This window comes from Chamaea fasciata, unplaced genomic scaffold (genome assembly GCF_029207755.1).
Source record: "Chamaea fasciata isolate MVZ Bird 193981 ecotype frontalis unplaced genomic scaffold, bChaFas1.0.hap1 SCAF_9, whole genome shotgun sequence".
Classification (NCBI taxonomy): domain Eukaryota; kingdom Metazoa; phylum Chordata; class Aves; order Passeriformes; family Sylviidae; genus Chamaea; species Chamaea fasciata.
In genome coordinates this window covers 16,577,272-16,593,409 of record NW_027094094.1, presented here as the reverse complement: position 1 = coordinate 16,593,409, position 16,138 = coordinate 16,577,272, and the positions used below count along the sequence as shown (strand labels likewise).

The 16,138-nt window shown below is 37.8% G+C and overlaps 1 protein-coding gene across 2 annotated transcripts in view; it reads left to right on the top strand.

Moving 5' to 3' along the window:
• The window catches only part of PCGF5 (polycomb group ring finger 5), a 67,042-nt gene that overhangs the window by 14,418 nt on the left and 36,486 nt on the right, over positions 1–16,138 (top strand). For both annotated transcript variants that reach the window (XM_066191221.1, XM_066191220.1), the window contains exon 3: positions 670–741. The gene's annotated coding sequence lies outside the window, so the exon portion shown is untranslated. The remainder of the gene's footprint in view (positions 1–669; positions 742–16,138) is intronic.

Sequence of the window (16,138 nt, the reverse complement as noted above, 5' to 3'; positions counted from 1 at the left end):
CACTCACTCACCCCAAGCCCCTATGAGATGAGGGAAGAGAATAAGTAAGAAAATTTGGAGGCTGAGGTAAAAAAAAAAAAAAAAATTAAAAAAAAAAAAAGTTTAAAAGTTTATAAAGTGAAGGATAGATGAAAGCTGAGAGAAAGGAAAGAGAACAAGTGGGGCAAAGGCAATCACTGTCCACATCCCACAGGAAGACTGACAAACGGCCAGTTCCAAGGAAACAGCAGCTAACATCCCTAAGCCCTCCTGTTATTATGACTGAATGTGATGTTACATGGCATGGAATATCTCCTTGGTTGGTTCAGGTCATCTGCCTGGTTGCATCCTCTCCCAGTGTATTGCACCCCCACAGTCTTCACTGTGGTGGGAGTGAGAAAGAGAGAAGGCCTTGGTGCTGGCCAAGCACTGCTCAGCAATAGGTAGAACCTTAGTGTGCTGTCAGTGCTGTTTTGGGCAGGTAACTAAAAGACCATGTGAGCTGCTGAGAAGAAAGTTAATTCTGCCCTAGCCAGGCACAGTACAGTTGTTTAGCAGGAGGACTTAGGAAGCATTTGAGACTTCAGCTACAAAAAGCCATAGAGAGCCTCTGAATAACAAAACATTTTTCAGGAAGGAGGAACACAGTATTTTATAGATAACCTTGGTGCTTTTGAACACATTTCATAGGTCACATGGTGCAGGAGATGAATATTTCTAACTCGGACTGAGAAGGAAATCCACACATAAAAGATACTCACGGTATGTATTTGTGTATCCCATTGAAGTTGCTCAAGAATTGAAATATAAGGGTTTATGTTTGTCTTGGACAAAAGTTTGTATTTAGGTCAGTAAGTAGTCCGTTTCATTCCTTTACTGCAGAAAACAGACTACTTATACAGTTGTGTGCATTACATAATCCTCAATTTTCTCTAACTAGAGTATCAGTTTTCTTGTGCAGGAGCCTTTTGGATGTTTTGACTAAATGTCTTACGTTTCTGCCTACTCCTGTCTAACATAATGCATTCCTTTTTTAAAGAAATGAGATCGGAAAGATCATATTTGGCATTAATCTCTGGTGGAACTGAATTTTTTGCTGGAATCTACTGAGTTTTGGAGGTTTACTCTCAGTGCTGTTTTGGGCATAGAGAGAAAAAAGGTTACTGTTTTTTTTGTTGGCACAGAGTCCATAGGGATGTAAGCAGTCTAGTGTTCCTCATGTGAGTAGTTTTATTTACATAAAAATGTTTGAATATTGTATGAACACTTTACTCTCTATTCTTTCCTCATCTCTGCTCACATGCTAGTGAGGCGAGTCCCTGACTCCACTGTGAAGTAGAGAGTTTGCTTATGAGTGCCTGTGAAGTATTGGAAGTACTTTAGACAGAATAGAAGGTACTTACAGTGTCTAACCATACTGGGTTTGGGAGGTGTGAGGAAGGGACAAGAAAAAGAACAGAAATTTGGCAGTCTCAAATGACCCGTTTCTGCCTGTGCAGTGATGGCAACCTGAGCAAACATAACAAAACACCCTTGGGACTATAGTGCCATCTTTGTGGCTTTAGTACTGAAAGGTGCAACAGAGCAGTAGTAGACCAGAGACCACTTCAGTTCTGCATATTCCACAGGCTTCCAGCACACTTGCATTAGATAATGCACTGGAATTTTCTCAAATAAGAATTACAGGAGTTAGAAGGAGTGACACTTTGTTCTCCCAGTTATCAATGCACTGTGGACACTGGTGGTATCCTTTATTTGTTGTCTTCACCCCTGGTTATTGGAAGATTGTGGTACTTGTGCGTGTGTGGAATGGGAGTAGTTTACTAACACATTTCTAACCATGCTGCAGACAGTGCAGTGATGGAGATACTATATTTAAGCCTCACTGCAGAGTGAATCTGTAACAGCATTCTTCTATTTCCAACCAAAAATACTTTCAGTTAATTACAAACATAAAATGAGACAGTATTTCTGTTTCAGTGATTATGAATATTAACTGCTGCTTTGTAAATGAGTGTAACTGTGCATTATTTCCATTTTAATAAGTCATGTATAGCTGTAAAACACTATATCAGCTCTAGATGTGTATTAACAATCTCTTCATCGCAGCAGAGGTAAAAGTACATTTAAATACATCATAGAGACAAAGGTAACTTGTTTCAGGAAGTCATGATGGTATTGTGTGGGATTAGGCTATGTAAACAGCAATATTCATGTTCACGAAATGTTTATTAATGTGAAAAAGAAAGATGAGTTGATGGGTCTGAATCTTTGCCATCTTAAGTGATCATTTGCTCTTGCTTAAAACCAAATTTAAAAATGCAGTTAAAACACAAAGCTCTGTTTCAGTCAAAGCATATAAAATTTTGTATCTATAAATACACAGACACATACTATATAAAGCATAAAGCTCTGAAGAATCCAGGTTTTTATCTTTGAGTATTTTATCTTGCAAAATGTTTTTCATGCCTCCATATGCTGAAAACTTGAGACTTAACTCTTAATTTTATACCAATCCTTTTCTAAAACTATCTGTCAATATCCTGAATATTTTCGGGAGCTGGTATCAATAGCAGTATGAGGCAAAATGTAGGCTAAGTGTTCAGTATGGCTATTTTTTTAAAATAGAATCTCTCACCTCAGAGATTAGCTGTCTGGTTTAAATGCATGTCAAATTACCATTCAGATGAAGACTAATGTTGTGATTAAGACATTGTATTGGAATTTGAGTGTTGGAGGTTTAATTCCTGGGCAGTCATGTCTTCCTGTGTTGCTGACATCAAAAATTCATTAGGAAACAGCTAGAAATATTTTAGTCTTTATGTAAAACAGGCTCAGTAATGCATCCTTTTCTTAACACAGTTTATGTTGGAGACTTTTTAGAGCAGATGGACTCTGAAAAGGGTATGTTTCCACTGCTGCTGAAGGTATTAGCTGAATGGGTATATTTGGATATATTTGCCCTAAATGTAATCTAGTCAGTTTTGTTAAATATCAAAAAAATACTGACAGGTATTTCAGTAAATGGGATCCAGCTTGCCCTGCACCTTGTGTGAATAGATTATGATATATCTGTTCACTTCTGTTATTAATGGTGTTAGCTAGTTCAAAGAATGGATCTGCTTTTCCCTTTCAAAAAACAAATTGTTTTCTTTTTAACAGCTTTGTCTTACTCCTTTACTAAATACTGCAGTCAACCTTTAGATTTTCTTCTGATTTATTTTCTTGTAGAGGCATCCTCTGTCTTCCCTTGGCCCTCTCTGCTCCGTAATACACAGACTCTTCCTTTATGCACAGAAGACCAAAAGGCACACCTCTGAGGCTATTTTGCTCAACAGAGCTCTTTTACTGGAGAATACTAGTTGGCAGTTGCCCCAGAATTCCCAAGGTGTGTGATTTCCTTGGTGCTTTCAGAAAAGCAAAAAATAGACATAATTAAAACTTGAGTCCATTGAGTTTTGCCCAGATTTCCCTAGAGTTGGATTGTGATAATACATAGCCTGGACCTTAAATTTGCCTACCGTCATTCTCATCCTGAACCACACCTAACAGAGAGCCTGTTTCCAGCCTGAATTACCCATTTCTGGAATGGCATTCTCCTCTAAGACAACTGGGTTGTAGATGTTCTCAAGTCAAGTAGTGAACTGAATATAAAACTTAGTCGATTGAGTAGAGTTTTGTACTGTGAAAGGACATCTGCAATTTGAGATTGTTGAGTTTTCCTCTTTGAGAAGTATTTAGACTCCTGTTACATAAATAACATGGAATAACATCTCTACCCCAAAGCTATACTATTTTGAAATTATTTCTCTGGAAGCTAAATTTGTTCATCAGATTTTTGAGTTAAAATTTGATGCCTCTAAGAAATGTAGCAACCCACAGAAGCAGGGGAATGCAGAAGGGAGATGAGAAATAGAAAAACTTAAAGGGAAAAACGAGAGAAGTTGGGCCATGCAAAGCAACCATTAACCCAATTTAACAGGACTGTGTATTTTGCTGTTATGCACTGTTCCAAGAAGGTTACTATAATGGTAGCTTTGTCATTAAATCAGTAAATAGTAGCTTTTTCATAATTTAAATTTTCAGACATGTAATGGAGCAAATGGGAATGGACACGAAGCTGCTGTGCAATCTGATACCAATCTGTACTGATTTTTTAGGGGAACCCAGTGACTTTTGTTTAGTTGACATTATGATGGTCAGCATAGTGGATCCCAAAGAATAATGTTGACAAAGAGGTGACAGAGCCAGTGCAGGCTTGAGTGTATCCCTAGTAACCATTGGTCTCAGGAGAGACCAATGCCATGGTGTGAGACCAGACCCCAGCACTCACCATGGCATTCACCCCTGATGAAGTCAGACTCAGCTGGGGTGACCAGCACTTTATACATTTTCTGTTTGCAGGTAGCCTAAAACTGCATGAAGTGAACATGTTCCTGACCTATTGAGTAATTTTGGTTAGTATTTCACTGGGTTAGAATCCCGGAATCATGGAGGTTGGAAAGGATCTCTGGAGCTCATGTATTCCACCTCCCCTACTTAAAGTGGGATCAATAGAGGAGATTGCTCATGACCTTATCAGGTTTGGCTTTGAAAGTCTTCATTGATGGAGGCTCCACTAGACAAACAATTCCAGTGTTCCAACAACCTCACAGTAAAAATCACCTATTTCTGATGTTTAAGTGGAATTTTCCATGTCAATATGTGTCCATTGCATCTTGTCCTTTCACTTAGCACTGAGAAGATTCTCTCTCAGTCTTTTTTACTCCTTTCTCCATCAAGAATTTACAGATGCTTAGGTCTCCCCTGACCCTTCTTTCCTGCAGGCTAAACACTCCCTGCTCTCTCTCTCTCTGTCTGTTCTTGTGTAGTTAGATTCTACATTCGTTCCACCCTCACATTAGATTTTTTTTCCCCAATGTTTAGAAGGGATTTCCTATGTTTGTTTAGAAGGGATTTCCTATGTTTCAGTTGGTTGGTTTTTGCCTCTTGTCCAGTCACTGGAAAATACTAAGTCTCTTGCTGTGTCTTACTTGCCCCATCAGGTATTTGTACGCATTACTAAGAACCTGTTCTGAGCGAGGCTAAAGAACCTCAGTTCTCTCAGCCTCTTCTCATATGACAGAAGCTCCAATCCCTTAATCACCTTAGTGACTGTTCAAGCACTTCGTATGATAAAAACATTAACAGAGGGGAGAAAATTATGTGCTAAGAATAGCATGTACCTTTCACTTTTTAATAGTAAATATTTGCATCTTCTCTGACTAATGTTTCTGTGTTCTGCCTTTTGAAAAAAGACACTTTATCAAAGAAGTAGGGATCTCCATCGCCTTTTGTCTATGCTGAATAAATTACGGTATTCTTGTAAGTGGTTACAAGTTTATTGTTCTTTGGCCGCTAAGTGCCATTTAAATTGGCTCCTGTTTACATCAGTGATGGTGGTTTGGACAATAACACCATTGGGAGGTCATGTTCATAGCAAGAGTATTTGCTCCAACAAACAGTAAAATTGATTTTTTTTATTGAGTAAAAATTGTGTGTAAAGATTTGGACGGGTGTTCATAAAATCCAGACAAACTATGGAGTTACTTTTTCCTTCTTCAAAGCAGTGACTGGACGCAGTCTATCAAACTGGATCAGTCATACAAACCAGTATGCTTTCCATTTCTCTTCTTTATGGCTATCTTTGTTATGTGGTTTTGTTAGCACCACGTTATTTGTACCAAAAGCTTTAGTTTTCAGGAGTATTATTGAGTCTCTCTACTGAAATTCATTAGCTTGTGCTTATTGACTGAGTGACATTAACATAAAATAGGATTATAAGAAAGCAGTTTCAGTACCTCATCTTGACTGTTTTCTTGAGTTTTTTGTACTATTCACTGATACATAAAGAAAAAGGCAGGGGAAAGGTATTGCTTACTGGTACAAATATTAAGAAAAACAAATGGAACTTAAAAAATTGTACCATAAATTTTAAATATATCAGTTAAAACTGTGAATTGCTAGTCTGTATTGGAAATTATCTGTTTTCGATATATTTTGTAACAATAGTTTCTTTCCTGAATTTAGTAAGTTGATGCATAACGGAAGACACAGCCCCCAAATGCATATTTTAGTTCCTGACTGATAGAGGGTTATGGTGGCACCAGTGTTTCTGCCAAGTTTAAAAGACACAGGATAAAACACCTGACAGAATTCCTTATTTCTCAGCAGGAAAAATGTAAATCGCCTTAATCTTATTCCTACTGAGCAGTGGCAACTGAGGTCTTGTTTTTAAATGTGAATTATTAAATAGACAGCAGGATGATGATAGGAGCAGACTATGTGTTACATGTATCAACAAGTTCTCATAAGCCAAATTCCTTGTCAAAATTTCATATTCCCGTCTATGCATTTATGGTAAAGGGAAATAATTTTAAGAGTATTACACCTTTTATTCTTAAAAGCTTCCCAAGGATATTAGATTAGGGAATGGAGTGAGATTTGCTGTATAAATTGATAGGTGAATCCTTCTAGCTTTACGCCTCTAAAACCAAAAGTTATTACAGCACTGAAGAAAATAGTCACATCTAAAAAAACTCAGTAAAATGCATACAGATTGTAGTAATGTAGAAAGGTCAGAAATTGGATATCTTTAGCATAGTTTAGCATTTGCTTTAGAAAACGATTCCTGAAATGTATTTAACATTCATGGGAGCTCAGTTCATTACAAAATGTGAAAAATTTTGCAAGTAAAAATGTTTCGGGTATGTTTGTGCTTTTTCAAGTGCGTTGATACAGTGAAAAGGCAGCTGGCAATCTGAAGCTGAGCTATTATAGCTCTGATAAATCTCATCTCATAGAATCTCTTAGTGTTTGCCAGTCACTCTAGGATTTGGAACTTGCAATACAGATTAGAAATAGCAGCAAGGTATGAAACAATAGTAAAGAATGATACATGCTCTCTGCTGATTTTATGCACCTTTGTGAGATATTAGGAGGCGACTGTTACATATATCTGTACATTCCTGCATAGATTTCCAGACTAAAGCTTGATGAAATCTGATAGTCACGATTTTAATGAGGACAGTAGGGTTGCATGGACTCTGGGCATGCATAGTGAAGCAAGACAGTAATGTTTATGCAATCCAGGCCTAAAGACCTAACATAAATATAGTTAATGTGCCATTTAAGTATAGATATCCCTGCAGGGGAATGTAGTGGTTTAAGCGGGATTGTGGTTCTTTGTGAGGAGGAAATGAAGATCTGTTTTTCTATATACAAAACAAGATTCTTAATATAATGATCCATTTTTTGTATTTGTTAGATGTTTTCATTAAGTGCCATTATATATTTGAGGACCAAAACAGATACTACTTTGTTGTATTTAAACATTTTGATCTCTAGAAGGGCTGTGCCTGTACTGGTATGCTTAAGAATTAATTTTAGACTCAAAAGCATGTAATCTCCTGAGGTATTAGCTACATTTCTCACCAACATTTTCTTCCTACAGAATTTTGTAGCAAAGTAGTCCACAATCATGTCTAGTTGATGAGACTGGACAAGTTCAAAATGTAAAAATGAGCTTCAGCAGACAATACAATTTTGTACAAGCAGGATCATGTATATTCTTTGTATTCTGAGAAAGACTCAGCCCTGCTGTGTCGAGAACCCTAAAAACAGGGAGTCTAAACTGCCATAGCCTACTCAGCTAAAAGCCACATGATCTCATTAGCACTGTGCTGAATGCAGACTTCCAAGTACTACAAGAGGAAATTCAAGATGCAGGGATGGTAAACGTGGTCTCACAGTTTTTGGTTGATTTTGTGTTCATTCTGGTTAAATGCACATAAACCAAGAACATGCTGTTTACATGCAGGCAGTCTGAAGGCCAGGATTTTGTAATTGCGAAAACAATTTCAAACTTATTTTTCATACTTGAGAATTGGTTTATACATCTTTTCTTTAGAAAACTCAGTGATGATAATGTCAGATGCTGACACCATTTATGCAAACTTTTTTGGTTTCATGCTGTCATGGAACTAAAGTTGGGCAAACCAGCAGTCAACTTCCTAAGCTAATGTCACTGCAGAACTGGCAGATGATGCAAAGTTATGGGCTGATTGCTCACTTGAAAATAGGTTCTGGCTAGAATCCTGAGTTTGTCTCTCTTCAAAACTAGCACATTATTCACATGAAGAATCAACTAAATGGATCAGTTTTGCTTAATTGTTACTATTAGTATAGTGGATAAAAAATATTAGAATTTCAGGATAATGCTTTCAGTGAAATATTATATGCAGTGACTCTCATTTATTAATATGAACTGTTAAAAACATCTAAAATACCCAAAAAGCTTTTATTTTTGCTTTTTCTTATGGAAATTCTTTTATCTAACTCAGTAGGCCAAACTCCACGGAGACTATAGTCATGTGATTGGATGGACAGGATCACATAGAACATGTTGCTGCACAGACCTTGACTCTCTATATACATATATATGTTAGATTGCTTCAGAAAAGATCATAGGAGGATGTGAAGCTTGGTATCTTGGTCTGCCCCCTATTTTCTCTTAGTTTATCCAGAAGAAACATCCTCTGGTTTACAATTTAAAATCAAATTCAGAGGTATCTATGTTAGGTTTTCTCCAACAAAGCTGACTGTTTTAATAGGCTGACAAAGTGACAGTTCCCATGAAGGAGTCCTATGCAGTTCAAATGAAATGGAATTGACCCAACATTGTGTTATTAAGGTAAAGGTTTTATTCTTGAGAGAGCTGGAAACAGATTTCCTGTTGAAAATCGATTGAAGTGGAGTGGTTAACTCCCTAAGACATTGTGAATGTCATTAATTTGTCTTGTGAAAGATGCGGTAATTTGGTTGCTACTTTTCTATTTCCTTTCAAGCCTCTCTGTTTTCTGGTTCTGCCATCATAACAGACATGAGTAGATTTGTTGAGGATTGCTTTTGCTGAGTTTATTGATGTTTTAAATTTGTTTTGACTTAAGATCTAGTAGTAAGTCTTGTTTTTAATTTGCAGCACAAGTTGATTGCATAATTGTGAAGCTGTTTGACATGTGTGATACAATTTGATTTGCATTCCTGCCAGTTTTCAACTGTAAGAAACAAAATCTGTTAGTAACAATTTTAGTAGGAGTCACTAGAGGCTTCTTACAGTTTGTTTTCATTGTTTTCATTTGTCTTTTAATTTCATGGAAATTGAGAGATGAAACTCGATGAAGCTATTTGAAGACTTCACATTATAGTTTAGCTGAGCTGTATATGTTGGTGTAAGTGGCTTTGATAATATGAGGGGAAAATAGTGGAGAAATATTATCTGTAATAGGTATTTCTATATAATATATGTGTACAGTGCAGTATAGAATGGAAGAGGATATATATTACTGACAGAAACAAGGATTTTTTTAAAGAGTAATAGAATTATAGCAAGTAGCCATTAGGATGTCTCGTGAAAAAGAATAGACTATGTTGTGACTTGATTAGCAAATTTGAAACCTGTGTTCATACTGTTATAGAAATACTTTTCTGCTGGAAGGATATATACATCAAATTGGCAAAGTGTGTGCTCTGTGACTTACATATCCTGGAAGTCTGTGGAGGAGACATAGTCTTGCCCATGCCGACAAGAGCTGTATCAGGCTGCTCTGTGCAGGAGTACACTACTGGAAGACTTTTCTGATAATGTAGCTCTGAGTATCACTGATTGATTTATTTTTTTCCATTGTGGAGTAGCAGGGAGACTTGAAGTAGTGTCAATTGCAGAGCAGATTTTCTCTGGAGAAGCCTCAGAATAAACAGGTGATACTATTGTAGAGACCTGTGTGAAAGGAAACTGAACTGGCAGAAGCATATAATCAGACAGCAATAGGTAAAGTAGTTAAGAAGTATTGGAGATTATATAATAATGGAAATGACAACACAAGTGGGATTTCCATTAATTCAGAAACAGTCTAATGAACTCTTCAGTTGAAGTGAAGTAAATGGCTGGAGACCAGAAATGTAATTCCAATGATGCAAGATATTTGTGGTGCAGGGAGAACACCTGATTAAGAACCAGGGTAACTGTTTTAAATTTTGCATCTTCTTTAAGATGTTACCAAAACACACCACCATTACTTGCTCTAGTTACACAGACTTGCTAGATTCTGTACTTACACAGAATTGCTAGAAACTTATATAAAGCATAGGACTGTAAAAGACTGCTTTGGCCATGCCCTGTGGTTCTCCACAATCAGGCAACTCTGAAATAATGCCTGCTCCATTGCAGCCTACAGAGCATACTAAGAACCACAAAACATTTTTTCCAATACCTTATAAAAAGGTGAAGGAGATGTAGCACAGCAGGCCAAAGTGCATGGAAGTTAGCATGCCATGAGATAAAACTAGGAGAGGTTGAGGATACTACCAGTATTTTAGTTGCCCAGAGATCCTAACTCCAGCACAGATCACCGGTTTTTAACCAAGCACACAAGCAAATGGAGGCACAGAAGCATCTTGATTTTATGTGTTGTAAACCTCCTGCCATTGCATCACTCCCTGTGAGCAGTCTGTGATGCTTCAAAGGCTAACCCCACTTCACAAAAAATCAAATACCTATGGAAAAAAAAAACAAAAAAAACAACTGTTGTGGCACAATACAAGGTTTTATCCTATAAGAATCTTTGCCTTTAAAGCCAAAATAATGTCAGGTTATTTGCACATGAAGAATCAGCTTGGCTACATGGCCATCTATACTTGTTTGTCTTTAAAAAACCAAACAAACCAGAAAGCAACAGATGATCAGAGTTCACACATTGGACACTGGGTAACTAAACAGAACCATTTGGTCTGTAAAATTTTCTAAGTTTGTCTCACATCCTCCAGGAAGTTTCTGCGTATGTTTGTGTCTGATGCATGTAATCATGCCTATTCAAACAATTCTTCAAAATAAAAATCCAGAAGAGTGACAAAATAATCAAGGAAACAGAACAAAAATACCTTTTAAAAATATTCCCATCACACTTAATTCTTAAATCCACAGCTGCTTTTAGCTGAAGTTTGGATTCTGCTGAGATAGGTTGTTGTTTTCAAACTTGCAATACCTCTGAAGACTATAATCAAAGTTCTTATATTCGCTGTTTCCAGGGAGGTATGTCAAACCGGTCACAAGATCCTCACTCAGTATGTTTAGTGGTCAGCTAATAATACGTTCTAAACCAGGTAGTTTTTCCTTTCAACATCTGCGTACAAGTGACTAAAGTTAAATTGTCTCCTTCATGCTTGTGACAATTTCTAGTCAATTTTGTTTCAGAGTTATGATTTTTTTTTTCCTTGCGCTGGCAATCTCCCTCTCCCACTGTTATGACCTTGTTTCTTGTTTTCTGTTTCCCTGGCTGGGAAGAGACAGTGTGTGCTATGGCTGACCAGTATTTTAGTGCACTAAGGAAATGTTTAACAATACAGATGTGCTCATCTTTCCCTTGCTGGAGTCACTTATTTGATTCTCTCTTCTTTACTAGGAGCCAATTATTAGAAAGTCTGTAGGAACATATTTTACGGTTTCTTTTACGTTTTAAAAGTTCCTGGAATTTAGTTCAACACAGTTGAACACTGTGTGACACAATTTTACCTTTCACTTGAAGTGTTTCTTGAATACATTTTTCTTGTTTATGCATTTGTCAATGGCCTAATAATACAGATGTTGGCATTTTGCAACCTGCTTTGCTACTTTACTTTAGGCTATAAAAGAAGAGTAAGCATTAAGAAATGCTATATATATCCCAGAAGTGCTATTATGTGCTAATACATGGCTTCTTATAGAGAGCTCAGTAAGGATGAAGAAAAACCCTCGTAGAAATGCAAAACCTCATTGCTGATGATTTTCTTCAGTAACCAATGGGGATAAGAATAACCTGATTCCTATTGTTTCGTATCAAATCAGAGGCCGTTTTCACACTGAGCATACTACTATTTTTATATGATAAACAATGTTACTACTGTTTGCCTAAAAAGCAAAGAAATATGTCACATGATCCCAGGATTATGACAATTACTTGGATAATGGCAGTAAAAGTTTACTTGCTGCTAGTAAATTATTCATATATATTAGAAAGTATATAAGATGGAGGAAGGAAAATTCTAACTGGACCTAAATAAATTAATTCACAACGAGGACAGTCACGGGTCGAGACAAGTTGCCTAAAGAGGTTGTATAATTGCCATCCTTATATATACTCAGACTTTCTTTGGATGAAGCCCTGAGCAATCTAAAATAACTTTAACATTAGGCCTGCTTTGAGCAAAGGCATTAGACCAGATGATGTCCAAAGGTCCTGCCAACCCAATTAGTGTTCTCTTCTAGGTAATGTTCTGCTTGATTGGGATTTTAACACTGGAAATAAGAGATCCCAGGTGTTTATGTGTGATCTCTTCTTCCTACCTGAGTAAATACGCAGTAGTTTTAAGTAAGTTGCCTGCAGTTTGAAGGGAGGTTGATCTTCCTCTCTGTGGTGCGGAACTGATGAGGTGACACATTGAGCGCTGTGTCCAGTTCTCAGAACACATGAAGCACGTGTCAGTGCCCCAAAGGGTCCACAGGACGCCAAAGATGTTTAAGGTATTGGAGTATTGTTCCTTTAAGGAGAGGCTGAGAGTTTGGGGACTGCTTAGCTGGGGGGAAGAAAAAGTTTCAAGGGGATCTTTTCAGCATATATAATTCCTTGATGGGAGGGAATGAAGATGAAGAAGTCAAACCGTTCTCAGTAGTGTCACTGACAGGAAAAGAGGTAATGTGTACAAATTGAACAAACTGAAACACATTAAATTCTACCTGATAACAAGATTTATTTTTTTTTTAACTATGAAGTTGATCAAAACTGGAACAGATTGCCCAGGGTGTGTGTACAGCCCCATCTGGGGACATAATCAAAACCCAGCTGGATATGGATACAGTCCTGGACAACCTGCTTTAGCTGACCCTGCTTGACCAGACAGGTTGAATTAGATGATCTCAAGAGGTGTCTTCCATCCTAAGGAATTCTATGAAGTTTTCAAGTTTTTTAAAGGTGTTGAATGACATTTCCATCAGATGTCTAGAGAATCAATCCAGTGAAGGTGAATGCTGTGGTTCTCTCTAAATGCCATTCAGATTGCTACACAATTTCTATCAAGAAAACTAGGGATGTTTTTTTTTGTTAGCTTCCTAGTTCGAATGTGCCCCAGTAACTCTTCCATCTACAAAATAAATGTAAGTTGGAGACTTGCCTAGAAACAGACCCCAAAGCAGTTTGATAAGGATGTAACATTGTACCATTGTGGATCTTCTTGCAAAGTGAGAATAATTCACTCATTTCAAATTTTGCTGAGAATTTGGCTTTATTGACTAATAAATTTATTTTGTCTCTGAAACTTACTTGGGAGCTGACATCAAGCACTGGTATATTTCAAAAAGTATTAGAACTACTTTAATGAAATGCTTGGAGTTCTTAAGTTCTTGTGTGTCCTGGCTGTTCCTTTAAAAAGATACATTTTATTCATATTAAATGTAAGTAATTACTCTGTTTCACATCAGGATGATGCAGTAGTTCTTCAGGGATTTCAAGAAATTACTTCTCAAGGATGATAATGCTTAGAAAGCAGCATTTATTTTCTGTGTTAGGAAAGCTCATATATGTGAAAAAGGACTCAGCTTTTTTTTAAAAAGTAAGCACTCTGTTAAAGGACACTGAGGACTGCTGTATAAAAGTCAGTTGATGAGAAAGTCAAAAGTTGAAGAAACACAGAAAAATGAGAGCTGTTTTCATCACTCTTTTGAGGGCTGTAATCACCATCTCCGTCATACCATGTGTCCTAGGGTGACTTTATGATACTGTATTCTGTCCCTCACCATCTGCTTATGTCAGATATTGAGTTCTGTGCCTTTAAAACAAGATCCAAGAGCAAGGGGAGGGAAAAGCAGTGGCATGCAATTTTGTCTGCAGAAGCTTCACTTCCTCCCCTGGATTCCTTTCTCTCGGCATGTTGTCTGCAGCATGGTTATAGGGAGGACAGCTTTCCTTTGCTTTTTAAGCAAAAAGCTAGTTTTTCGTTTGTGAGCTGAGTCAAGAAAGTTTTTCCTGGGCTGGTGTTTTTTTTTCTGGAACTGCTCAGCTTTTCTCTGGTCCAGAACACCAGGACAATCGCCCAGGGGCCCCCCAAGCTGCCCTGAGGCCGGGATGCCAGGCCTGAGCCCCAGGGAGACTGAGCCAGAGCCGAGCCATACCCACAGAGGGCTCTCTGAATCTGCCATCTCTTCAGAACAGCGAGAGGTTTTGTTGTTTAGCATTATTCATGTTTCCATGCTTATGAATCCTTTGCTTGCTAAATAAACGGGGTTTTTTTCCATATTCTCCCAAACCAGTTAGGGGAGGGGCTGCTGGAATCTGCCTTTTCAGAGGAGAAACCTTTTGGACATTTCCTCCCAGATTTGTCTCAAATCAGGACAAAATTTTGGCACCCAATGTGGGGCTTGAGAAAGTGGAAAAAAGTGTGCTAATTGCATTTTGGGTTTACTTACTCTGTATTGGGGTAAAGCAGTCAGTAGTCATGCTGCTTGAATTTATAATGTCTCTCTGGCTTGAGGCACTGATGTCTCTCTGGTCCCTGGGCCTGTTCGAGGTAATAATAGCTTTCTGGTCCCTAGGCTTGCCTTCTTTCCCACAGATACCTCCAAGTTTGTCCCTAACACGTAGCTTTAACAGAAGAGAGGCACAGATTAGGATTTTTGCGATTTTGCTGGGCATGGTGACTATGATTTCTAGAGTGTTCACAAAGGTACTGGGGTTTGTTCAAAATGTGTGTGGTCTGTTGTTTATCCATGCTAATCTCCATCCCAGCTTCCACAGCCTGTTTTGGGGGTTTATTAGTGACTGCATCCAGTTTGTTAGAGGAGGAGCACAGGATAAGGTGTCCCAGCCTTTCCTCTCCTTCTTCTCCTTTAAATCTGTTACATCACCTTTTGAGAATATTCAGTTTCCCCTGAACGTTACAGAGACCACTTTCCTGCTATTTTATCTGGTAAACTTCCTCTATATGGTTTGCAGTGTGTCTAGAGTGAGGGCTGAGATGTCCAGAGGGATTGAGGAGACACCTGACCCAAGTGTGGACTCAGGCGTGGAAAATCCTGGTATGGGGAATGGGAGAAAATGGGCCAGGCCCTGGCGGAATTTTCTGACCCAATAGCCTGGGACTTACCCTGAGAATTCAGAACCCATATGAGGTGGGGAAATATTTGCAAGAGAACCAGGACACCATGCTTCCTGTCACTAATACGTGACGCATATTTACTCTGATGAGTTCAGTTCATTTCTTAATTATTTCTTTCATAATATGAAATTACTGCCTTGTTTGATTCAAACTCTATTCTTTTACCTTTGAGCTACTCTAAGTAGATCAAAATGCCCACCTCACTTATACGGACCTATATTTTTAAATAAACCTGTTGCATACATTGCTAGGAGTTAGCAATCTTTGAATTTGTAACTAATTCATAAGCATTTATTAACATGATTTGCTTCCTGATTATATAAAGGATAAGTATTTAAGGATCTACTTTCTTCTGATAATGAAATGAGAGCTTCTTCTATTCTGATTCTGATTTTCTCTTTATGTTGTGGTCTGGAAAGGTGCTGAAAGCCTCAGCTTTCATCACCTTCAGTCAGCATCTCATAAATACAACTTGGTACCAGCAGGACTGAGTTCCTGCACGTGGAGAGATGAGGCAAGAATTTGTCATGTACACGATCAGTTACCTAGCATGGGACTGCATGTCCTTAAAAGAGGGACTTCAGTATGACTTACGGGAATCAATACCAGTTGTGTATGTTTGCAAGTATCCCAACTGCTGTGTGAGCATTACTACATGGCCTACACAGTATAATAAATGACATAACAAAGTTTTTAATGTGCTTGAATAGAATACTGTACATCCATTACTGTGTAAACACAAGCCTAGCTGATTAATTAATTAATTTAGAAAATGTTGGGTTTGTGGTTTTGTTTCTTTTTTCAAATGGGACACTTGATAAACTGTACTATGAAATCTCACTTAGAATACAGTTTAGTTTTTAAAAAGTCTTACCAGATCATTTGGAAACAGCCAGGAGAGCATCTGCAGTTGCTTGTTTTTACATGTATATAATTT